General features: G+C 49.7%; 1 protein-coding gene across 1 annotated transcript in view; it reads right to left on the reverse strand.

Moving 5' to 3' along the window:
* The window catches only part of TPST2 (tyrosylprotein sulfotransferase 2), a 62,413-nt gene extending 38,141 nt beyond the window's left edge, over positions 1–24,272 (reverse strand). The window contains exon 1 of the mRNA XM_075898895.2: positions 24,120–24,272. The gene's annotated coding sequence lies outside the window, so the exon portion shown is untranslated. The remainder of the gene's footprint in view (positions 1–24,119) is intronic.
* Positions 24,273–24,855: the final 583 nt, after the last annotated feature.

Consider the following 24,855-nt stretch of genomic DNA (forward strand, 5'->3'; position numbering starts at 1 on the left):
CTGTACCTTTAACTATGTTGAGACTTTACCCAAGCTGCCAAAAACCAAAAAATTCAAGTGCATTAAGCTGTTCGAGAAATACAAAACCACTATGGAAGCTTCATATCACTAGTTCTAAGAGTTACGCTTGCAGGATTAGCAAGTGCTGAATACCTAGCTAACAAGGAGGGTGACAACTAGGTCATACACTCCTTGCAGTACAGTTTTTGCCCTGGAAGATGAGACAAAAGCAGGAGTTATTTAAGGAGCTAGGGGCCCAATTTTATTCTATTTTAAGCTGTGTATTTACTGGAGATTTCACAGCTGTATACAGTAAAACCTGTATTATCCGGCACACACAGAGATTAGGTTGTTATGGTTTTCTGAAAATTCTGGATATCTGGGGGGGGGGGGGAGAAAGCCATGCGGGGCCTACGGGGGAGCAGGGGAGCCAGGCGTGGGCCAGGATGTGGCCTGCTGGGCGGTGAGGGGCAACAAGCAATGAGGTGGGGGGGCAGGATGCGGCATGGTAGGGGGAGGAAGCCAGGGGGTGGAGATGGCGGGAGCAGCCTGCTGGGTGGAAGAGGGGGCTGTGAGGGGGCTGACCTGCAGGGGAAAGCCAGGAGGCGCGGGGAGCGGGGGGCTGGCAAGCGACCACTAGGGTTCTGGGCTGCCAGGAGCTGCGGGGGGGCCGGAATGCGGCCTGGTGTCAGACGGCTGAAGCAGCCATCAGCCCCTCCCCCAGGTATGTACTGCATAAGATGCACGCCCATCTTAAAGCACCAGTTTCGTTTTTCCCCACCCCCCACTGGCTCGGATATTTGCCAGTTTCTAAAGTTTTCCAGCTAATTAAGTGCCGGATAGCACAGGTTTTACTGTAATTAAAAATAGTTAATCATGAAGGAGAATACTGATTACAGCGCTGAAAAATACAAGTAACAAAAAGCCAACTTTAAGGTTTCAGATCATATCTTCATAGTCCTTCCTCAATGATCTGGATCCTGGATACCCAAATGAGCCAGAAACTCTACAATCACAACCACTCTCTACAACTCTTGCTCCTTCAGCCCAATTAATTTTCTACCACCTGGGTAAAACATGTCAGGATAGCACATAGAGGGGGCTGCTACTAGATTGGAATTAACTCCTCCAGAAATCAAGGACCAGCACAAACGTAACCATTCCTGCTCCAAGTATGAGATGTATTGCTTCAACCAACCTATGCACACAGCTGTGTGGGCATTTAAAAATAACACCCACCCATCAAGACCCTACCAAAACAGAACATTCACTCCACTGCACAGATAATCTCCATCAGAGAAAGTAAGCCACACACGATAGACTCTCAATGTAACACTTAATATGTGACTGGAAGATGCTCAGCTACTACACTGATGAGGGCATGATAAGAACCGATAGAATAAGAATATCTTCATGACAGACCATTACCTCCAGCAGGAAATCTTTCGACCAGCTCAAATGACATTCCCAAAGGAAAACACACCAGACCAGACTGTTCTGAAATTGACAGTGTACATAAAGTTGAGGCAGACTCTACGAGCTAAAGAAATGTGGAATTAAACAAATAGTACAGTGACCTGGGCAGGACTATTTTGAAAACATAAATAATCAAGATTCTGGGTTTGGGCTCTCTGTTTAGAAAACTGACAAACAGGTAAACACAGTAATATAGAATATTTTCTTAAATGATAGTTTCCTCCCCCTCAAAGAAATGCATCAGCCTTTCTAGCTTCTTGAATGGAAATGGTCCAACAAATAATGAACAAAGGATGTTGATCAAAAGGGAAGTCTCAGTTTTTTCTGTGTCTATTGTTCCCACATTAAGTGCTTAATCATAAGTCTAGTATATAGAAAATAATTTATACCCAGTAACTCAGGGGTGAGGAAACCAGGGTGATGGCATACAAACACTCCATGAGGAAAGCAGGATAGCCCACTCTCCCCCACTACAATTCTTCCTTCCCTCCCTAAGGATTGTGTAGTGACTCAAGGAAGATGACGCACCATATACATATGCTGCCCAATCCCTAGTGCACTCTGCTGGAAATATAGGACCAGTCAGGTTGAACACCAAGAACTTTGCATTTGTACAGCCTGATACAGCAAGTCAACAGTCCTCTGTGGTACAAACTGAACTTACAATAGTGGTAGAAATGTAGCCGTGTTTTCATGCTTAAATTTGACACTTTACATGCAAATTTGAATAAAGACGCTAATTATCTTACCCATTACAAAGACAGCTTCCCCAATTATCACCTCTAATATCATTAGCTCACAGACATTTACCTCCCCTGCTTTCCCCCCCTCCTTCATCCCCCTTCTGTTCTGAAATTTGATTTGTCCTTTTCATATGTGTTCATTTTTTAAAATTGTATCCTTTGGTATATATGGTTGTGACAATTTTCTTCCACTCAGGCAATGATCTGAGGAAGTGGGTCTGGCCCACGAAAGCTCATCACCTATTAAACCACCTTGTTAGTCTTTAAAGTGCTACACAGTCCTGTTTTTTGTTTGAACTTACAATGAAACTCAGCAAATTTTCTTATGCCAAGCGTGAGCCGGTAACATGTATGTCACTTAAAAACAAAAAACAAAACAACCACAACCGAGACTCCAGAACCCACTCATCACACGCAGCTCTGGCTGACGAAGCAACCCTCACTTGAGTCATCTTTACATGCGGCATTAAGAGTCTTCGCCTGTACTACAGGTTGAGCTTCTCTAGTTCAGTAGCCTTGGGTCTGACCAGTTCCAAACCAGAGAATTTGCTAAATCACAGGAGGCCAATGTTGTCTTGCAGCATTACGAACACTTCCACTGCTTACAAGGCTTCTAGGGGTAAATTAGAGCTAAACAACAGCACAGAACACTGAGAGCCACGACCAGAGGCTGTAAACAAATTTTATGGGACCACAGGAAACTTGGCCACACCCATGAAAAGTGGACCCCCAGCTCACTAAAATCATGCCAGACCATGGATGTTGCCAGACCAGAGAGTGCTGGACTGGAAAGCTTCAACCTGTAGCTTTTTCCCCCCCATATAAATCCTACCCTGGCCCAGAAACAATCAACAGATTCTCCATACAGACTGAAGTCTAAAGTCTGTCCTGTGCACCAGTGTATGGCAAAGAGGCTGCTACAATAAAATGACTTATTTCTGCCAAAAGCATTTTCAAATCCACATTCCAAGCATTAAGATCTAGCACTCTCCTATATATATGTGCAGGGGCTGTCAGTTGCAAATCAAGGGCTTCTTTTGAAACAGAAAAGCCAAAGACTTAAGTTTAAATGAAAAACAACAAAATCTTTTATTCCCAAGGCAGCAAACAGCAACCGCTCAAAGACCCTTTTGTCAGCTGCTGGTACAGCCTGGTCCCGCAGCTCTGTTAATGCACCTAATCCTATTAGTCTCTTCAGCATCAAGGCAGAGGGTGTTGGGATACTGGAGGAAACACAAAGCAGTGACAGTTGTGGGCATTAAAATAATCCTGACACTTTTTGTTAAGTACTGGTGTGTAAACACCTGAAATCTATGGACCAAAGAGCATGTTACAAAGGTAAATCCCACTATTCCCGTTTTAAAGGCACAGAGATGTCACACAGCGACTCGGAGCCAGGGATAAACAGTCCTGGCAAACAGCAGTTTGGTAACGGTACTCTCCCTTAGATCTACTTCTTCTTATGCATGCAAACATTCAGCGTCTGTCCTAGATTGTTACGGTGCTGCTGGGTGCTATTAGTCAGCACCTTCTTAGCAGTAGCTGCGTTCACGTGTACACAAGTGAAAAACAGCCTCTGCAGGCCTGTGGGTGAAGCTGGCTGAGCATTTAACTCTAGTGATGTCTCATCAACGTTGGTTACCTAGTAAAAGCTAACAGCCCTCACATTTGAGTGCTTTTGGAATGGCATGAACATCAGCAAGAACCTGCATTTTGGGGAGAGCCTTCTGGCTCTTCCGCTGTGTCATTACCACCGGAATCATAGGGGTGGGTATGGAACAAAAGCAGAAATTCACAATTCTGTGCACACAGCTGATCTGATCGTGTGGCCTGATTTGCAATACTCTCAATCAGTTGAAAGGATGCTTCACTCGCAGGAGATGTGAATTCTCAGCACCTCGGGAGAGGGTGGGGGCAATAAAAATATCCATGTGGATAAAAATCAGTGATTTAAAAAAAATCTGATTTAATTTTTTAAAATCATCAATATTAAAGGTCTCATTTAAAAATAACCATTACAATTAAATCTCATCATAAACATGTTGCGCATACACTTACAAGTCTCAAAAACATGAATTAATAGCTCTAGTCTCATGGTCACCAACCCGTTGATAGCGATTGATGGGTCGATCAGGGTGGCTCAACCAGTCGATCGCAAGGCATTTGCCTCCCCTTTTATTTCCACCCCCAAGAAGCAGCCCCACTAACACTACCTCCAGCAACAATCGAGGTAGTGCCAGCTTCCTACGGGGTGGAGGGAAGTCCCATGGCTGTGCGCCATGTGGCCTACTTCCCCCTGCCTCAAACAACTGGTGCATTTCTTCCCCTGCTGCCTCCCTGTGCGGGGGGGGGGAGAGGGAGTAGGAATCCAGGGACCACTCCAACTGCTCAGGAAGCATGTGGCTGTCATGGAGAGTAAAGGAGCAGGGCATACACTCTTCCTGAGCAGTTGGAGCTGGTGCAGTCCTGGGACTCCTACACACACACATATCCTGGCCAGGAAGGCAGCAGAGGGAAGTAAACCGCCAGTGTGCGACAGACCCGGCTGTTCAGGAAACGTGCTGGCTGTTTAGGAAGGGGGAAGCAGCGCATGTGCTTCCTGAGACCTGGACCTGGCACACAGCTGCAAGATCCCCAGGTACTGGCCCCAGCTGTCCCTGTCCCCTCCCCCTGGCCAGACCCCCCCCACTAGTACCTTGCCCTAGCCCTCACCAACACCCTGTACCCTGCCCCAGCACCCACCAGCACCCTGCCCCCATCCCAGCACCCTGCCCCAGCACCCACCAGCACCCAGTCCCCTGTTCCAGCACCCAGTCCCCTGCCCCTGTTCCCTGCCCCAGCACCCATAAGCAACCTGTTTCCTGCCCCAGCAGCCTGCCCCACACTCTGTGCCCTGCCCCAGCACCCACCAGCACCCTTCCCCAGAACTCTGCCCCCACCTGCACAGTTGGGGCCACCTTAGTGAGGCTTGGGGTTTTTTGGAGGGGTTGTTTTTTTGCATCTCACTTGTGTGGCCCCAACTGTCTTTTCTGTGGGTCAGCGACCCCTGTCTCAAAACAGGTTCCCCACCCCTCTCATAAAAAAAGACAATGCTGAAACCTTTTGTGTTTGACATTTTATTATATTTTAAAATGAAGCCTGGCTAACAAAACCCCAATTGGGGCCAAGCCCCCATCTGGCCACAGATCATAACACTCCTGCACCCCTCCAAATCTGAGCCTATCATACACTGAAACCCCCTGTCCTGAGACTCTCACATCCCCAAAGTCCTGCACCCCCACATCCTCAGTCTTTTGCCACAACATTCCTGCACCATCCACACACTGCAAATCTGTGTCCTGAGCCCCTCATACTCCCAACCTCCCTGCCCTGAGCCCCTCATGCACCCCAGCCCAAACTCCTGCACCCTCATAGCCACAAGCCTGTGGCTTGCTCAGCACCCCAACCCTCCACCTGACCTCAACACTCCCCATTCTGGAGCCCCCTCCCCAAGCCAACATCCCCTTCTCCACAGCTTCCTGCATCCAAATTCCCTCCCAGAGCTTGCACCTCTCACCCCTTCCCACATCCAGATGCCTCATTCCCACCCCAGAGCCGCACCTCCAGTCTCAACCCAGTGAGAGTGGATAAGGGCTGAGGATTGCAAGTGATTGAGAGGAGGGGAGCAGAGAGGGACCTCAAGGAAGGGGTGAGGTCTTGGGGAAAGGATGGGGTAGATCATGGCTTGTCATGACATTTAAAAAGTGATCTTGGGTGTAAAAAGGTTGGAGACCACTGCTGTAGTCTGTCCAGCCTAAACACAAAGCTCTTGCTTCTTTGAAGTTTGGGGCTTTCCGTTTCTGTTTCTCAGCAGACCAACATGTGCAAAGCCAGACACAGGCTGGATAGGATTGATTTGTTCTGTGCTCATGTGGTGGTGGACCTGGGCCAAGCACAAAAGAAGAAAGACAGGGGCAACATTGAAAGGAATAGGGGGTAGACTTGAAAGAAAAAGGGAAGACATTTTTCAGCACACACACAGCTTCCTACATTCCCCCACACGTTTGCCCAGGGGCAGCCCTGCAAACAAGGCAGTTGCCTAGGGCGCCTGATGATGTCACGGCCACTGACGGCCATGCAGGCGGGAGTGCCAATGGCGCCTTCTGCCTGGGGCGCCAGCTGCCTCAGGCCGCTCCTGCTTTTGCCCCAGAAAAACTGCCATGGCTTTTGGGCATTAGAGAGACCCTATCTGGGACTATTTTGAAGAAATTCATTCCCTGAGTAAGAAAGGCCAACATGTCAAGTGTAAGCAATGCAAGATGATGATGCAGGGCCCAGCTGTAAGAACGAAACATCACAAGGAAAACTGCTTATTGGGTGAAAGTAAAGTGGATAAAGATGTCTGGCGGACAACATGGATCAGATGGTTAGTAACTTAAATACAAGTTAAACCTCTCTGGTCCAGCAACATTCATGGTCCAGCAGGGAGGTCCACCCTGTAATTAGGCATGTAAAATCCCATTTAACTAGTTAACCAGATAAACCAATTAAACGGGGCCAGAGGGCCACTCCAGCCCAGCTGGGCTCGAGCGGCCCCCTCTGCTGCAGATGAGGGCTGTTCGGGCTGGGCTGGAGCAGCCCCGTGCTTGCGGTGGGCCCCATGCAGCTGGAGCAACCTCAGCTGGTTAACCACAATGGGTAAGCATCACCCGTACAACAGGTAAGCACGTCAAGAGACACTGACAGCAAAAAAACAAAAACAAAAACAAAAAACCCTCTCACCAGAAAGGTAAACTGCAGGAAATAAAAAAGTGAATGGGTCAAGCACTAACTCGACCTAGTTTTCTTGCAAACACTTAACCCCAGGCATAAAGGCAGATGTCTCACTTCTGAAGATGCTGCTGCTGCCATGGCATGGGTATCCCAAAATCACTCTCAGTTATGCCAGTGAGAATACATTCCTGGGCTGGAGCAAAACCATTTAATCAGCACATGTTGGTCATGAACAAAGTCACTCCCCTAAACTGGCATCCTGAAACAGAGTTCCTTCACTTGCTAAACAACTTTTCACAGCAGCAGCTTCCACTGACGGCCCAAAGAGAACTTGTCATTGTTTGGTATTTTTCACCCAAAGATAAGAAATCAACTGGGCATAGTCAAGACAGAAAAATGCGTATTTTTGTTTCAATCTATCAATCCAAATGAGTGTGGTAGTGGGGAAGAAGAGAGCTAGTTGCAGAAGTTTTAAGGATAGCAAACATTTAGTATTCTGAGGACTGGTCTGTTAAGAGTTAATAAAATTTGAAATTTATTTTAAAAAAGCATAAGGATAGCCATCAACTGGCAACTCAGAAGACTGCTGCAATTGCAAAAGTGAAATGTTTATGTAACATTTAAGACTTTGTTTAATAAAATATAAGGACTTTGGTGTTTGTGTGTGTGATTTAATTCTTACCATTCCTACTGTGTTGCTGCTGCATCTACATCTTGACACAGATAATGAATATTATGGCAAGGTGGATTTGATTTAAATCACTAGTCAGGAAGACTCAATTTAATCATGGTTTTCTACATTAAAGTGCATTCTGGTTGGTTATTATAAACTTAACGCACATGCTTCACAACTCAGAGATAGATGTAGGTTTCATTTTTAGAAGATACACACTACACATTTTTAAACGGTGATTTATTTTGAAAAATTTCAAATTAGTTTTACAGCTATATCAGAAAATGAAGGATGGCTTGGTTATTTCATTTACTTAAAGTAATTGAAGCAGATATTTATGAAGTCATTGGGAGGTGAATTATCCCCGATTCAATGGGTTAATTATTAATATTAGTAGGATGATTTCCTTACTATGCTGTATTAGGAAGAGAACATCACCAAACTGACATTTAAATTGATTTATTTAGCTAAAACAATGTTATGTAGTCTAGATTTTTTTTCAGCAGCAAACATGTAATATTTTAACAAAACAAGCATATGAATTTTTCAATTTGGTTAAAAATTCTAGTTTTTTAAAAAACAAGTTTGTTTTTGTTAAGATTGTTTTAACTCAGATAGTTAAATGAATTTTTAAACGAAAATTAAATTGAACTTTTTGAAACTGTGCACTATTAGAGAGAGGTAAGGGATTGAATTTGTGAACACAAATTTGCAGAGGGGCAATAGGGTTGAGACCTCTTATTTCTGACCTCTCTATACTAATTATTTATTTTAAAACATTTTTTGCTGTTAACAAGCATGTTAGCTTTGGAGATACAAATCCACAGTTTGAGAACTGCAAAAGTAAGCATCTCTGAAGGTATCTTCTAGACTGAGCACTGGTTTTCATGGGGTAGATCCATGGTGTCCAATATGCTAGCCCAGGGATTGACAACCTTTCCCAAGTGGCGTGCCAAGACTTAACCCTGCTGCCCCGGGCTGTGCCGCTCTCCCAGGGGGCTCTCTCCACCTACTTGGTCTCCTGCCCTGGGCTCCGTTCCAGCTTTTCCTGTGGAGAAGGGAGGAGCAGCGCACACACTTCTCTGGAAGCGGCGCAGGCCTCGGGGCTCCCCCCTCCCTCGCAGGAAGCTGGCGCTGGCTCCAATCTTGTGGGAGGTGCGACACTGGATTGCCAGCATGGGCTGGGGTCAGAGTGGCTGTTGGGGGGTGGGGGAGTTCAGGGAAATGGACGAGGCGGGAGCAGGTGGGTGACCCTGGGGTGTCCAGCTCTGCTGGGGGTGGGGTCCTGTGGGAGTCCAGTCCATTGCACCCTCACCTGCCTGCCAGGGACCCAGGCACCAATGCAGCTTTGGGATATGGGGGAACCCCCCCTGCACTTTTTCCTCTCCCCTCAGAGGCCGCCCCCACCACTGCCTAGCACTGCCTTACCCTCACTTTTGCTCCAGCACTCTATTTGCATTCCCGGGCGAGCTCCAGCCTGTCCCCAGCAGCCAGCCTTGGGGTGCTTCCTCCACCTGGCCCAGCTCCTGAAGTAGCCACCAGCCACACAGCCCTACTGGTAGGGCCACGTGGCTGCCAACTGCGGTTGAGTAGGAACCGGGGCCATGGTGAGTAAAGACAGTCTCTCCACGACCTGAATCCAGCTGCGGCACATGGGGCAGCTGCTGGCCACGCAGCCTTGCTGGCCAGGCCACGGCCACTCAAAATCAGCTCACGTGCTTCTTATGGCACACATGCTGTACATTGCCAACCCCTGTGCTAGCCACATGTGGTTATTTGGCCAGTTGAATGTGGCTAGTTCGCTTCAAAACTGGTTGGACACCATTGATCTAAATAATCTATTTAGAAGCCTCTGGAACCCCTTAAGATTGTGTCCCTATTCCATGAACTATTGGAACTCATACAAAACTTTCCTTAAACATTACATGACTTAGAATTAGCATTTATAATCCTTATTCCATGATGAAATATCCTTGAGCTTTGATGATCTCAATTAAAACGATATGTACATATGCTTTTTGAGGGGAAAAAAAACCTTTTATCAACAAAATCTGATTTAAATAAAAAAATTACATTAAAAACATCTATTTGATTTTTTTTTTAAAAAATCATTTATTTTTATCCACCATGATTACGTGCTATTTCCTAAATTAATAAAAATCAAGTTATCTAAAAAAAATTACACATGGTATATCCGCTTAGATACTATAAAATGCTAAACTGAGTTGTAAATTAACTTATTTCAGTGATCAGATCTGCACCATTGTTAAAGAAATATGTGAAGAAGTATCGATGGGAAATGTGATTTAAATCAATGATTTAAAATCATCCTGATTTAAATCAATCCACCCTGAAAAATATCAGACACATTATGTGCCCAATTATATTTCAGGACCCTGTCAGAAAGGGTCCTGCAACACCACACAGGCTGCAAGTGCACAGTGAGCAATTAGCGGTCAGATAGCAACTTACCAACTACCTTTCAGCAAGAAGCGCTGCATTTAGATTTGTGAGAGGAATGGATTAGCGAGGAGCTACTTATTTCCAGACTTTAAATTATTGTTACACTCTGTTCAGCTGCACTGACCTCTGAACTGTGTGACATGTCACGTAACACCCCATTTTCTCTTTATTGAATGGAATTTGTCTTCTCAAACACCGCAGTAGGGACTTGTCAGTTATTCAGGCAAATGAAACAATGGTGGTTTGACACACCCGCTGTTGGTTCTCAAGAGACAATGAAATCAATGCTCTGAATTTTCACTAACAGTCCCGATGTCTGCTTTGGCTACCCAGGATCAAACAGCTCTTAATTCATTGAAAGGAACTCAGAACAGGACTTCACCCTATGGAGAAACATTCACAATGGCAGAGTCTTCAAACGTCCTGCTCTCGGGGTCACCTTTAGGAAATTTGCTGAAGAATAGTCATGACAGAGTTGAAATATCCAGAAGATAGACATTTCAGAGGTAGCTGTGTCAGTCTGCTTCAGCTAAAACAACAAGGAGTCTGGTGGCACTTCTGACAATTTCATTAGGGCAATAGCTTCCGTGAGCAGCAACTCACTTCATCAGATGTACAAAGTGAAAGAACAAAGAAGAAAAAAGGGCTATTCCAGTACGGGGTACTGCACCACTGCGTGTTGACAACAGTCCCTTGTGTGTCCCCTTATAAGCCAGTCTGGGGTGCTAAGCACTCAGGCACAAACTTGTCCAAGACGAGGCAATGCCAGCTTTCTGCTCTGTCAGGGGGAAGAAAGAATTCACTCCGCAGATATCACACTGTGCAGTTTAGCTCAATGGTTTTCAACTAGCACCATGGGGAGCTACAAGCAGATTTCAGGGCTCCGCCAATGTAAATCAGAGAGCAGAGCTAACACTGGACGTGCAGGGGCGCAGGGAACAAAGCCGAAGCATGAATCCTGCCAAGTGAGGGTGACGTTCCAGCAACAAAGCGTCATGGGACTACTTCCTGTGGTGCGGGGCCTGTTTGCTATCCCCTAATGCTGGCCCTGACTTTTAAGCAACTGGCTATGCAGAAAACCAGTTACTGTGGCACAGGCAAGCCTAGGAATGTACATAGCGTGTTGGGGGCCTCAGGAAGAACAAGGATAAGCACCCTTGATGTGGGTTCCACCCAAGAGGCACCAGCTAGCTATGCAGAATGCTGCTCGGGCTTGAACTTCTTCCTCTGTCCCGGGGGCAAACAGACCCAGGGTCTTTCGGGGAGGGCGGGAGTCCTGAAGCCCATGCAACTAAGTGTCTGTCTGATTTGAAAGCAGGGCACCGAAGCCACTGGGAAGGTCCTGTGCCTCCGGTGAAAGGCCTGGGAAGAGGAGCCAAGCCATCCGCCGCCTCCAGATGGCTGATGCCATGGAGCGGGCCACCAAGAGTACCGTGCCCAAAGCCGCCTGCAGAGCCGCTCTGGCCACAGCAAAGCCCTCCTCTGTCAGGGCCTTGAACTCTTTCTTGAGGCCTTCTGGAACTCTGGAGGTCTCAAGTTTGGCATACGTCCCAGTGAGGGCATCTCATGCGTGGTGACTAGCGGCGTGGAGGTGAACATCGCTGCCGAGAGGTTGATCGAGAGCTGTACAACGAGCCAGGATGACTAGAACAGCTCAGCACCTGTGAGTATCTTCTGCACAGCGGCGGGTGCCTGGTCACAGGGAAGCACCCCTGGGATGGAGTGGCGAGTAAGGGTTTTAACTCTCCCTTCGCTGACCTTTGCAGGCTACGGAACAGACTCCTCTCAGACTGAGGCGGGGAACAGGACTGCGCAGCGCTTGGCAACCGAGGGGCAAATGGTGGCTTCCCTCTATGCCAAGGTCCGGGCAGTGCTGGGGGTGGAAGTACCACCCAGTTCAGGTGGTCTGCGCAGCTTGGAAAGCCTCCGGCATGGAAGGAAATGGACCTTCAGTGCCCGGGATGGTGGCCAGCCCGGGGAGCTTCATGCAGCCAGGGCTTTACCTTGCGGCCTATCAGCCAGTTGATACTATTTCTTGCCCTTGTTCTTGCGAGGGCCCAGGAGCTTCTCTCTGCCCAATTTCTTCTGGCGCTTCGCCAGAGCCAGGGGTGAAGACTGATACCAAGCTGTCAGTGTCGGGGGAGCAGAACCTAAATGCTGGTCCTGGGGAGCTAGCGCAGGCTCCTTCAGCAAGGCCCTGAGAGGGACTCCTCTGTTCTCGATGGTTCTGGGACGAAAGGACCTGCAAATATGGCACTTTTCCATTGTGTCCTTCTCCCAGACAGCAGAGGCAATCAGGACATGGATTGCTGACTGGCGTAGGCGTGTGGCAGGCAGTGCATGCAGGCTTTGAAGCAGGGGAGCGGGCAGGTCCCACCCCAGGCTAAGTCTCTAAGAGAGCTAATAAATGCAAAACAGAACTATTACAGGTGCTTAAACTAAGGGAGATCACTATCTACAACACATTAGGAAGGGAATACTAAGCTACAGCCAAGGCTGAAGCAAGCTGTGTCTCACTGATGGCAAGAAGGAACAGAGCAAGCAAGGGGCCCAATGCATGCCACTCCAGGGGGCACTGAGACCCGGGCCCCCATTGGTACTACTTAGGGGAAATATTCCAGCACCAGTGCATGTGGCCGGCCCCCCAGCCCCAACTAAAGCCCTGCCTCCTTCAATGAGGACCCCTCCCTGGCCTCAGAAGCAGTGGGAAGGGAGGCAACCACAGCCCAAGCTGGGCCAAGCTTCCCGGACCCAGGAGCAACAAGGAGGGAGGGGGTCACATGGCTCCAGCCTCCCTGGCCCAGGGAGGGAGGCAGCGGCGTGGCCCAAGCCACTCCGGAGTACGGGGAGAGCAGGCACTGGGGGCAGCAACCTAGGGTTGCCAGGTGTCCGGTTTTGAACTGGACAGTCTGGTATTTGAGCTTTCTGTCTGGGAAACAAATTGAGAAAATACCAGACATAGAAATGTCGGTATTTTCTAATTAAGTTTTTATTATCATCATGAGTAACAGTACATAGTTGTGTACTGCCTGGCTGGTGGACGAGCGTGTCTACTAGCCAGGCACTACGTAATTACGCAATAGAAAGGAGGGGGGCAGGGCCGGGGTGGGATGGAATCCCCGGGGCCGGACTCGCCTATGCGGCCCGCCGGGACCATGTGTGGGATGGGCAGCGGCCCGGGATCTGTGTGTGCCCGGGCCAGCCCCGCTCCGCGGTGGCCGATACCCCCCATCTGCTTCCCCTGGCCAGCCCCATTCTCCCCGACCTCCTCCCAGCCAGCCCCACTCCCTGGCAGTCAGTTACCCCCTGGCCAGCCCCGCTCCCCCGACCTCCTCCCGGCCAGCCCCGCTCCCCTCCCTGCCAGTCCCCCTGCCCCTGATCTGAGATCACGTGTATCCGGGATATTTTGCTAATCATCTGGTAACCCTACTGCTGCCATTTTTGCATTTACGAGAAAAAACAGTAAGGTAGGTCAGGTCATAAGCCAGTCAGACCCATCCATCCCTTTCTCCCTGCACAGAGATGTTCTCCACTGCATGATCCTTCTCCAGCGCTGAGGAAGAACGGATCCCTAGCGAAATCCCAGCTCCTTCTGTCTCAGTGATTACACTGTCCTGCTCCCTGGCCTGTAACTCTCCCGAATCCAAATCTGAACGGAAGTTGCTGGCAATTATTTGCCCACTGAGAAATATCTCAGTGCTACAACAACTTGGGGAGGGCAGGTTCTGCTTTGAACTCATGGGCATAATTGGGAAACCAGCTGTTTGTTCTTAGCTCCCCAGGCACAAATGCTTAATGCTAAAGAATGTTCTTTTGTTATCGGTCATTGGTGTTGTAAGAACCTGAGACATGGAGCAGGTTGATGCAAGAAACCCACACAGAGAAAGGATTCTTACTTACACATGTCACTCCTACGTCATCCAAGGCTAGGAAGATGTAGTCTCACCTCAGTGCTATAATCCCACATTATCATACAACCAATTTCTAGTTTCCATAAACCACCCCACATTGTGCAAGCACAGACAAGGACTGGCACCCAAGAGGAGCTACCCTTTTTTTGGCTCCCTATCAGGAGAGTCTCCAAACTAGTAGACAATGAAGCAAAGGCAGGTAGGTGTTTAAGAGAAGTGCACAGAGGACAATTTTGCAAGCTTTTGTGGAGCCAAAGCATGCAAGCAAGTGACTAACAGCAGGCTCCCTTGAAGGGTCCTGCATTGTGGGGGATTACCTATATTAAGAGGTAGCTATAAAACCTAAAATAAAATAAAAAATTACATAGGGACTGTGCACACAGAGACATTCTGTGAAGCCCTGAATGCTAGCAGTAAGCTTTCTGAAGGAATAACAGGCCCATTTGAAGATCCATCTGTGCAGTGCCAAATAAAGCCACCTTTTGCGTGCTTATTTTCTCTCTCTCTCTAAACATTTTTGGGATATTCATTGGATTTTCTAATTTTTCACATAATCCTGCATCTAATCCTACAGTCTGTGCATCTCTGTCACAAGAAGCTATTCCAGGCTCACCCACATAAAGCACCCTGTTCACTGCTTTACACCGACAGGCAGCAGCAAGGCAAGCTACACAAATCCTTCTCCCCCAAGGTCTCTCAGTCCTATGCTGCAGAGACCATTTCCAAGAGTTCAGTCACCCTGAAATTGCCAGAGAGGGGGCGATGGGGATGCCTACTAGTATGCCGCAGATACCTGCCCACTCACTAAGGAGGCTGCTGGGTACGCTGTCTCAGAACAACTTTACTCTGCAAATGGTGTATAGCATAAAACAATAATGGCAGATGAAAAGTCTCAGATGCAAGCAAGAGATATGAACGGGGATGTGAAAAGAAACCGCAGGGCAGGAACACACAGGAAGGCTCAGCACCCATCAGACAATAATCAGTGTCTTTTGATGAGCTGGGAGGCAGCAAAGCTCCCCATCCCATCCTCTCCCCTCCTTCACTACAATTATTGTCACTAAAGCTGCCACTGGTTTCACCCTCTAAGCACTCAGTTTAGGGGACTGTTTTCACACCACAACAGCTACTTAAGTTGTGATAATCCCATTCTGCTACTATAGGGAGTGTGGGAGAGGCAAAAACCCTGAAGCACAAACAAACTTAGGCAACTCTTAAAAGAGGCACAACCCAGTACAGCTCTGAGGACTCCCTGACAGCTAAAAACATCAGGAGTTACACTGCTTCAAACCCAGCTGGAAGGCAGGCTCTTAAACAGAACCTGCTAGCTTAGACACTCCCAAACCCGCACTTGCCCCCTCCTCCTGGCCAGACACCTACCCCCAGCCCACTCCTGCCCCTCCCAGCCAGACAACTATCCCAAACCTGCACTTGCCCCCTCCTCCTGGCCAGACACCTACCTCCAGCCTGCTCCTGCATCCTACCTTTCACCCAGATCCTGAATCCCTATCTCTATCCCATTCACTGGCAACCCTATCTGCACACTGGACCCCTCATTTTTAGCCCTACCCCAGAGCCTAGGGAGAGCCACAAATCCCCGAACCCCGGAACCCCAGAAGAGTTAGTCTGGCTTAAGGCCTTGAACCTCAGTCCCCTCTGGCCCTTGCCCCATCATGGGGCTGGAGTGCCAGAGGAGTGAGGTGTCTCAGTTGGGGGCCATATCAGTGAGGGTTGGGGGCTTTGGGAGGGTTGTTTTTTTGCTTCTCACTTGTGTGGTCCCCAACTGATTTTTCCATGGGTCAGTGGCCCCCAACCCGAAAAAGATTCCCTGCCCCTGCCATAAATAAAGACAATGTTGAAAGCTTTTGTGTTGGACATAATATTTTACTTTCATTAACAAAGAAATTTGGTAAACTAACATGAAAACGTAAAAGTGTCCAGCACCCATCTGGCTGCAGCGTCATAACACTCCTGCATCCCCCCACACCCTAGCCCTGAGCCCATCACACACCTGAACCCCCTGCCCTGACCCCCTCATACTCCTAAATCCCCAAACTCCTGCACCCCCACGTCCCCAGTCCCATGCCATAACACTCTTGCACCCCAAACACACCCCAACCTTGTACCCAGGGCTCATCATACATCCAACCCCCCTGCCCTGAACCCCTCATACATCATAATTCAAACTCCTGCACCGCCACATCCCCAGCCTTTGCCATAAGATTGACAGGAGACTGCCTGAATGTGTGGGTGAAGCTGGATTTGACCAGTGATGATGAAAACATCAAAGAACTGTGTGAAAAGATGCAGCAGCAGAAGTCCCATTACATACAGTCTGGGAGTACAAAGTTTCATTTCATACTCTCTATTGACCATTTGTTCTGAATTGTGATGGAGTTTGGCTCTGTGGTTTTAAAAGGTCCAAAAGCTATCAGGGTTTTGCCAGTGCAGCAGAAGAGATTACTGAAGAAGCTGTTAGCCCAGGACTGGATAATAGCTTATCCCACTCCTTACCGTCAGTGTGGGAAGAACAATGCTCACAAAGTTATTAATCCTGCAGGAGGGCTATTTGCTCTCTGTGCTCCGGCCTTGAACAAACAAAAACAAGTTTTGCAGACAATATAATGAATGCTGCAGCCCATTTCGAATCCCTTCCCTTCCCCCCATCACCTCTTTCAGTGCTAGTCCACAGGTGCTAACATTACCCCAAAAGTTTCAGGTGCCAGAGAGCAATTACTGACCATTCCATCTGATTTTATCAGATAAAAGCCCTCAGGACAGTGATAATGGCTGCAGCTATTTGGGCATTAGAAGTGGTAGAGGTAAAAATACTAGAACTAGACCATAATATTTCAATATTTTCTCCTTAACGCTGTTCAGTCATTGGTCATTTCAGTATCAAGTCTGAGCAGATCACTCAGAACAACACATTTCGTTAACTGAACTTCCCCTCTATTTACAAAATGTTCATGAGCAGCACATGAAATTCTCAGAAGAGTTACTTATCTGGGAAGCCACTCCCAAATCCGTGTGACACTTGTTTCCCTATAGCAGGGGTGGGGAACCTTTCTGGGGCAGGGTCACTGACCCACAGAAAAATCAGCCAGGGGCCCCACACAAGTGAGAAGCTGACTGAGAACCCCGTGGCCCCTGGCTGAGAAGGAGAAAGACACTCCTCCCATTCCCAGGCATACCAGAGCCTGAGGGGGTCCAGGCTAGTAGACTGTGTGTGCTCCAGCACCGTGGGGAGGATGGCAAGCCTCAGGAGCCAGAGCCGGGCAAGCTAAGGGCCACATCCAGTCCCTGACCCTTAGGTGCCCCCCCCCACTCCCCTGTCCTATAGCAGTGGTTCCCAACTTTTTTTATCCCACTATTGGTTCACAAACTTTTGGTGGACTGGTAACATTTTATTTGCATATTCATTGTGCAAATAATGAATATGTAAATATGCAAGATTATTACCAGTCCACCAAAATCCCAGGCTTCAGCTTGGCAGTTGCCAGATGGCAGACAGCTGCTGCAGATGAAGCCAGCTGTTTTTGGCTGCTCTGAGGGCTGGGGTACACCCTGACCCCAGAGCCCCCCAGTGCCAGCCCTAACTCTTAAAGCCCCCCACCCCTCCACTAACCCCAATGCCAGCCATTGACCCCAGAGTCCCCTGCATGCAACCCCCTCGTGTCAGCCTCCAGCCCTCAGAGTCCCCCAATGCCAACCCCCCATCCCAAATGCCTCAGTGTCACCCTCTGCCTCTTAAAGCACCCCACCACCAGAGCCCCCCCCCCCCCCAGCGCCAGCCTCCGGTTTCCAGAGCCCCACTGCACCCAACCCCCCAGAGCCCCTCCCACTGTCAACCCCCAGTCCCCAGAGCCCCCTTGTGCCAGCCCCCTGCCTCTTTGAGCTCCCACCCCCAAAGCTCCCCACACTAGGCCCCCTGCAGAGCACCCAGTGCCTGCCTCACTCCCCTCAATTAGCCCTCCATTGCCTCCCAGCCGCCGGCTGAGCACTGCTGCCGAGTCACGGCTGCTCCAACGCTGCCGTGCCAGACTCCGCACAGCCCTCCCGCTGCACAGCGATCTGCTCTCCTGTGTCCAGGAGGAGACCTCGCCCCTGACTGGTGCTGGGTGGCTGAGAGGAGGGGAGGACAGGCCTCTCCCAACAACTGCAGCGGTAGGGATCCAGCCCAGGCCCCTAGGGCTGCTGCAGCCTGGCAGCCAGCAGTTCTGGACTGCGGATCGGCAACTGGGAACCACTGTCCTACAGGATGGCTCTAGAGCAGTTTGTTGCAAATACTCAGCATGTGAACACTGCTCACCTTATACAGTTCTGTTTCTGTCAGCCAATGGAATGCAAATTATATGCAAAACAGACTAGTTAAAACAAACTTTTCATGGAACATTTGATCTGGGCGCAATTTCACGCAAGTTAAGTGGGACTGCTATATTAGCCACAGAAACATGACCACAGATTTGACACTGATTTTGGAAAAATGTCATCAGAAGTCTTCCTCCACTTCCCACCTGACTAGTCACCACACGCAGCGAAACCCCTTCTGACAAGTCTCAAAACTCTGCTGCCTGAGGGGACGGGGGAAGATTTAGGGAACTTGGATTGCGAAGCAGCCAACTGACAAGAAAATGCATACATCAACAAGGGCCATTGGCCACTGGCTGTGGAGCAGGCCTGAATGTCTGAATTTTCCCAGTGAGCTGTACCAGTCCCATCTTCATGGAAGGTGGTGGCAGAATTCACACTGCGAGTGTCCAACAAGGCAATGAGCAGAGAAAAAAGCTGGTGAGTGCTGCAGGAGACAGAAGCGCTGTAATTCTGGCCACACACCAGGGACCTGACGTTGTGGAGGGAATATATTTAATTTGCATCTCATGTCCTTACCACACAGCACTGCAAGATGCTGCCCAAACAGAGCAAGGCAGGCGCACTTTCAGTGTGAGCGTCAGGGAGGAAGTGGCAGGGACGGTGAAACAGCTTCAAACAGAGGGGGAAGCAGCATGCTCAGTGTTAAACCCCTCTCTGGTGTTCACTGGGGAGTCATGCTAACACACAACACATGCTAACATGCCCTGTGCCCACGGCTGGGTATGAAAGAGGGAGGGAGGGACTACAGAGCAGGAGGGAAAACAGCCCAAACATTTGACAAGAGTTGTTCCACGGGGGCAACTCAGCAGTGAGTGTAGCCCACCCCTGGGAAAATCCTCACAGCATCAGGCTTCTGAAACTTCACACAAGAAGAAAAAACCTAAGCGAGGGAGCTGTGTTAGTGTAACTTTAAAGAGAGCAAGAGGTCCTGGAGCACCTTAGAGACTAACCAAAATTCACAGAATCATAAGCGTTCAGAGGTAAAACCCATTGTATCGGGTACACTGGCGTGGGTGTGACTCACAAAAGCTCATGATTCTGTATCTTTTGGTGAGGGATGTTAACAAATGTGTATGTATGTAAACGTGTAACTGCTGGATTTTTTAGCAGTTACACGTTACACACAGGGGGGCTGGTGGGAGCACCAACTCCCGCCTAGAGAGGCAGCAGCGCAGGCAGCAGGTGGCTCCGTGCAGGGAGCTGGCTTCCCGCACGTACTGGCTCCTCTTGCCGGCCTCCACAGCCCGGCGCTGGTGCCTCTGTATCAGGAGCCAGTGCTCGTGGGGAGACAGCTTTTGAGCTGGTTCCTCCCAAATCTGGCTCCTACCGGCCCTGCCCCCCACACTGCTGCCTCTGTGAAAAGCAGTCGGAGGGGGGCAGGAGGCTCAGCAGGAGCCACATGCACGGAGAGCCAGCTTAAAAGCCGGTTCCCCACGGGCACCATCTCACGCCCTCATATGGAGGCAGCCGGGCTGGGGGGGATGCATGTAACCATTAGGATTAATGGATGAGCCCAGGCTTCTTGGTTAATCGTGTTAATGGCTACACGCTAACATCCATCTTTTGGTTAGTTTCTAAGATGCCACTGGACTACTGGTTCCTCTCACACTAGGAGAGAGCGCGTTAGGTGATGTTCAGCAGATCTGCCAGACCTCGTCTTTTAAACCCTAGTCACCTTTGGGCGGCTGTGCACGGAAGCCATTTTCCATGTGTGGAGATGTGATCTGCACCTGTCGATTTAAGAGGAAAATGAGAGCCAGGCTCTTTCAGCCAGGTCAGATGTCTGGTGTCAACCATCACACATTAGCCCCGCACTTAGGTTCCAGATTGTACGATGTCCTGCTTGAGCAGAGAGTTAGAGCGGTCACTTTGGTCTGAAGTTGCACTGATACGCTGAAGAAATGAGCCTGTGAAGGGTTTTTTTCCAAAGGGGATTACTCCTTCACCTTTTGGGGAGCAAAAGTTTGAGGGGCTTCCTAAATTAAAAAAACATCATCTTGCTAAGTAAAATCCTGAGCTATTCATGGCAGATTTGATTGGGTTATCACATCACACACATTCCAGGAACCCTCCTACCACACTGCAGGTAAGCATGTTTACTGCCACGTCCCAGACAGCACAATATCTGGAGAGATCAGCAGCTAGAGACAGGCAGTCACCTCTCCCCATTGGCAGCCGTGTTGGGCTTTGTTCCTTAGCTGGCTACACTTGTTGGCTGAACTGTCTCACAAAGGCCTCCAGAATCTGAGTGACTGGCAATGGTGCCCTTCAGACTCCTATTTGCTAGTCTCCAGTGATTAATGTGCATGCTTATACACCAGCATTCGCTCTCTGAAGTGCCCCCAAGAAAGGCAGGAAGTACCCACCAGACACACATATGAGGGTGGAGGGGTAGGGAATCAGAGAAGCTATCTGCAAGGTGAATGCTTTACAGGCTTCTGAGGCCAGAACAAAGAGATTTCCCCCAGCTTGATGGAAAAGGGCAATGCCCCTAGGCAGTAGAGTGAAGGGAGAATGATTCAGACGGGTAACCCCTCATGTTTTTCACTCTTTTGCGCTAATAGCATCTGCACACTAGAATTAAAAAGGAAGACTTTCCAGCCTCTCTACAGAGATTCTCATAGGCCCTGCACCTAGGTTCCAGTTTGTAAGATGTGCCAGAATATCCCCTGTCACTGCATTTCCAGCCATGTCACTCTGCTTCAAAGGCTCACCAGGGGGTATGTGTCAATACCTTAGCCAAGGATATTACGGAAACAAAGACACCTGATGTAAAACTGAAATTTAAATGAGAGCCTGAGGGGAGCACTGGTTGAATCTCTTGCCTGTCTCCTGAGATGTTCAAAAGTTTCAGAGGGGTAGCCAAGTTAGTCTGTAACAGGAAAAACTTAAAAACCAACAAATAGTCTTTAAGGTGCTGCCAGGCTAACCAAATATGTAGATGGTATCATGAGCTTTCGTGGGCACAACAAACTTTTTCAGATGAAACTGAAGGCTGTGCCCTCGGAAGTTCATTATACTACCTACGTGTTTTGTTAGTCTCTAAGGTGCTGCTAAAGGATTTGTTGTTTAAGTTTTTCCTGAGATGCTGTTCAGTTTCACCCAACTCCAGCCCCACCTGAGTCAGAGACTATCAGCTGCTCTTTAGAACTGGAAGCTTCCATGCTGAAGGAATGCTGAAGGAACAAAACAAACCCCTCAGGAAAAGGAAAAGCTGAGGATTTTGACACAGGTCTTACAGCTTCTCTGTTCCTGCCATATCAGAAGCATATCCTAAAAGGTATAGGAGTTCCCTGAGTCTATGGAAAGAAGGCAGAGCTTTCATTGCACTTAGGCCAGTCTCATCCACTGCAACCAGACTGCGGAGAGAAGTAAAAAAGTAAGCATGTCTGCAGGACTGGAATATACTGACCTAGCTCTGTATTACACCAGTTTAGCTCAATTTTTTTAAATATTCTAATTACACAAGGGTTTGCTCCACTGTTGACACACTGAAGTTAATTTAAGCTTGGCGTATATCAATTTACCTTTAGTCAGTAAGAACTCTCAATCTTTTTCAACAGGTTTCAGAGAGGTAGGTGTGTTAGTCCAGTGTTTCTCATTCTTTTTTTTATATAAAGTACCCCTTTTTCAAAAAAAAAAAAATGATAAGTACCCCCAGTACCTACAATATTCAGACATACACATTTTTTTCTATCATTGCAACGCATGTGTTTAAACAGCTTAATCATAGCCAGGCAGGCGATGACATTTTTGGGTGTAAAAAGTACAAAAATAATAAAGCGCTGTAAAACTTAATACAAAAAATTCAGTTTTCTCCAAATGTCAGTTGTGTTGACATACCCCTCAGTCTTCTCTCGAGTACCCCTAAGGGTACTCATACCACCAGTTGAGAAACACTGCGTTAGTCTGTTTCAGCAAAAACAACAAGGAGTTCAGGGGCACCTTAAAGACTAACAAATGCATTAGGGCATTAGGGAATAAGCTTTCATGAGCTACAACTCACTGCCTCAGATATGAGAGAGAGAGAGAGATTGTGACAACAGTGCTAATTAAATCAGAATGGAGTCAGGGGAAGACAGACTTAATTTCTGATCACAGATCCAGTTAACTGATATATATCATCCTGTTATAAAAAAATAAGTTTGTCATGTTCTGCCGATTTGCACATGCCTCAACCTTCATCCTGACCCACAGCGGATGCATACAGATGGGGCTGCAAGCAATGTGAGGAAGAACATCCATAACACCCCTCTGCACTTTTAAATTCATTGACACCAAACGATTGAGTGGCTTCCCGTCTGCCTCCAATTCAAATCAGCATTTTGTTCGGAAACACTGTTCAGGCTTCTAAAAGAGAAATACCTACACCCACTGTTTTTGTTTTAATGAAACTGAACAGAGTATTACAAGAGAGTCAGGTCAAACAAGGGACCAAACACACATGCTTGTCTATAGGACAGTATCTGCCACGAGCACTAAGTTATGGCTGCTTTTACTATTACAGACACAGCCTATAAGCTACTAGGAAGGCAAAGGAGAAACACTGGGCAATAGCCCAAAACTGAATTATGGGAAGTGTGTTGTCACATTTTGAGGTTACATTACTCTTGTTTGCTGCTCCTTCCTCTGATCACTTTAGGCAGCATTGGCTAATAAAAGCATCCAAGAGAACTCCGCTACATGCCACAATTTGCCAGTTAGAAAAAATGCCCATATTAACAATTCAGATTTAAACCCACAAAGCAAGTAAATTCACAATGTGGCTCTCTTGATGCATAGGTATAAACGCATGCACAACTGTCAGAGCACTCCAGAATAGGAGGCAGCCTGAAAGGCCAGTCCCCTGAATTCCCTGCACTTAATGCAAACTCAGAACATAGCTGGCTTTGGGGAGGAAAGTGAGGGAGAGAGAAGGGAGACTCTGCGGCACAAGAGATTTAGGGACACAGCGGGGCATTGCTCAGCCCTTCTTCTGGGTCTTACCCATCTACATGCCCATGAGCAGGGCATGATAATGCTGCCCAGCAGTGACTGCCAGCCATGCGGACACAGGCAGCCCAGAGCTGAGCCAGCTGGGGCACTGGGTCGCACTGCTGTAACCCGAGCCCCGCAGCCACGGGAGGGCAGCAGAGGGGCAATGCCAGCCGGTGCAGTGCTCCAGCCCAGCTTGGCATCTCCCCTGCCGGGAGCCGGCTGGGCACAGGCAGCCAGAAGGGGTGGGCAGCAGGGGCTGAAACAACCGAGCGCGCAGGGGAGCCCCGCGAAAGGGTGGGGGGTGCGCAGGGACGCGGGGCTCCGCGCAAGGCAGGAGGCGCAGAGTGTAAAGCGCACGGGGGGTGGGGGGCGCAGGGACGCGCGTGGCTCCGGGGGCGCAGCGCTGCGCGGGGGGGGGGGGGCGCAGGGACGCGCGTGGCTCCGGGGGCGCAGCGCTGCGCGGGGGGGGGGCGCAGGGACGCGCGTGGCTCCGGGGGCGCAGCGCTGCGCGGGGGGGGGGGGGGCGCAGGGACGCGCGTGGCTCCGGGGGCGCAGCGCTGCGCGGGGGGGGGCGCAGGGACGCGCGTGGCTCCGGGGGCGCAGCGCTGCGCGGGGGGGGGCGCAGGGACGCGTGGCTCCGCGCACGGGAGGCGCAGGGAGCAGGGCGCACGGGGAGCTCAAGCACGCGCGCAGCTCCGGGCAGGGAGGGGGCGCGCAGCGCTGGGCGGGGGCTGCCCCTTGCTCACTCACCAGCCGGCAGCTCCCGCCGCCCCGAGCCGCCAGCCCGCAGCAGCGCCAGACGCGGCGACGTCACACGCACGAGGGGCCGGGATCCCCGGGGCAGCCGCCTCCGCGCGGCCCGGCCCGCAGGGGTGGGGGCTGCGGCGGGGGCTGCGTGCGCGCGCAGCCCGGGGGAGGGGGGGGCACGTGCAGAGGTGTCACCCCGGGCTCGTGTGGGCCACGTTCGGGCGCGCACACGCCCCGTGCACGCGCCGGGGTGTCCGGGTCGGAGTGTGCGTGCGCGGCTGGCACAGGGTCTGGGTGCACCTGTGGTGCATGGCGTGGGTGAGTTGTGTGCATGGGCGTGCGCCTGCAACTCTGTGTGCAAGCACGTGTGTGTGTGTGCGCGCTCCACTCCGTGCCTGGATGCACCTGTGGTGCGTTGTGTGTGAGCTGTGCCTATGTGTGTGCACATGCAGCTCTGTGTGCATGCACGCTTATGCATGGCACATTCACGCACTGCTGCCAGCAAGTGTGTCCGTTCTCCTTTCCCTCCCTGCAGCGGTAGGCGATGGGGAAAGCGCCTGTGCCGAGCGCCCGTCTGGCTCTCAGATCTCCCATAACCAATTAAATTTTGGCTGGACCTGACTTCTTATGATTAAGTGTTGTGGCCTTACCTCCCTGCCTGCTTCTGACTGGCACTGCTGCTTCATTGCTTCTGCCAAGCAGTAGGCATAGTGTCAGCTTCACCTTGACTTGCACTGGC

This window comes from Pelodiscus sinensis, chromosome Z (assembly GCF_052426305.1).
Source record: "Pelodiscus sinensis isolate ZL-2025 chromosome Z, ASM5242630v1, whole genome shotgun sequence".
NCBI lineage: Eukaryota > Metazoa > Chordata > Testudines > Trionychidae > Pelodiscus > Pelodiscus sinensis.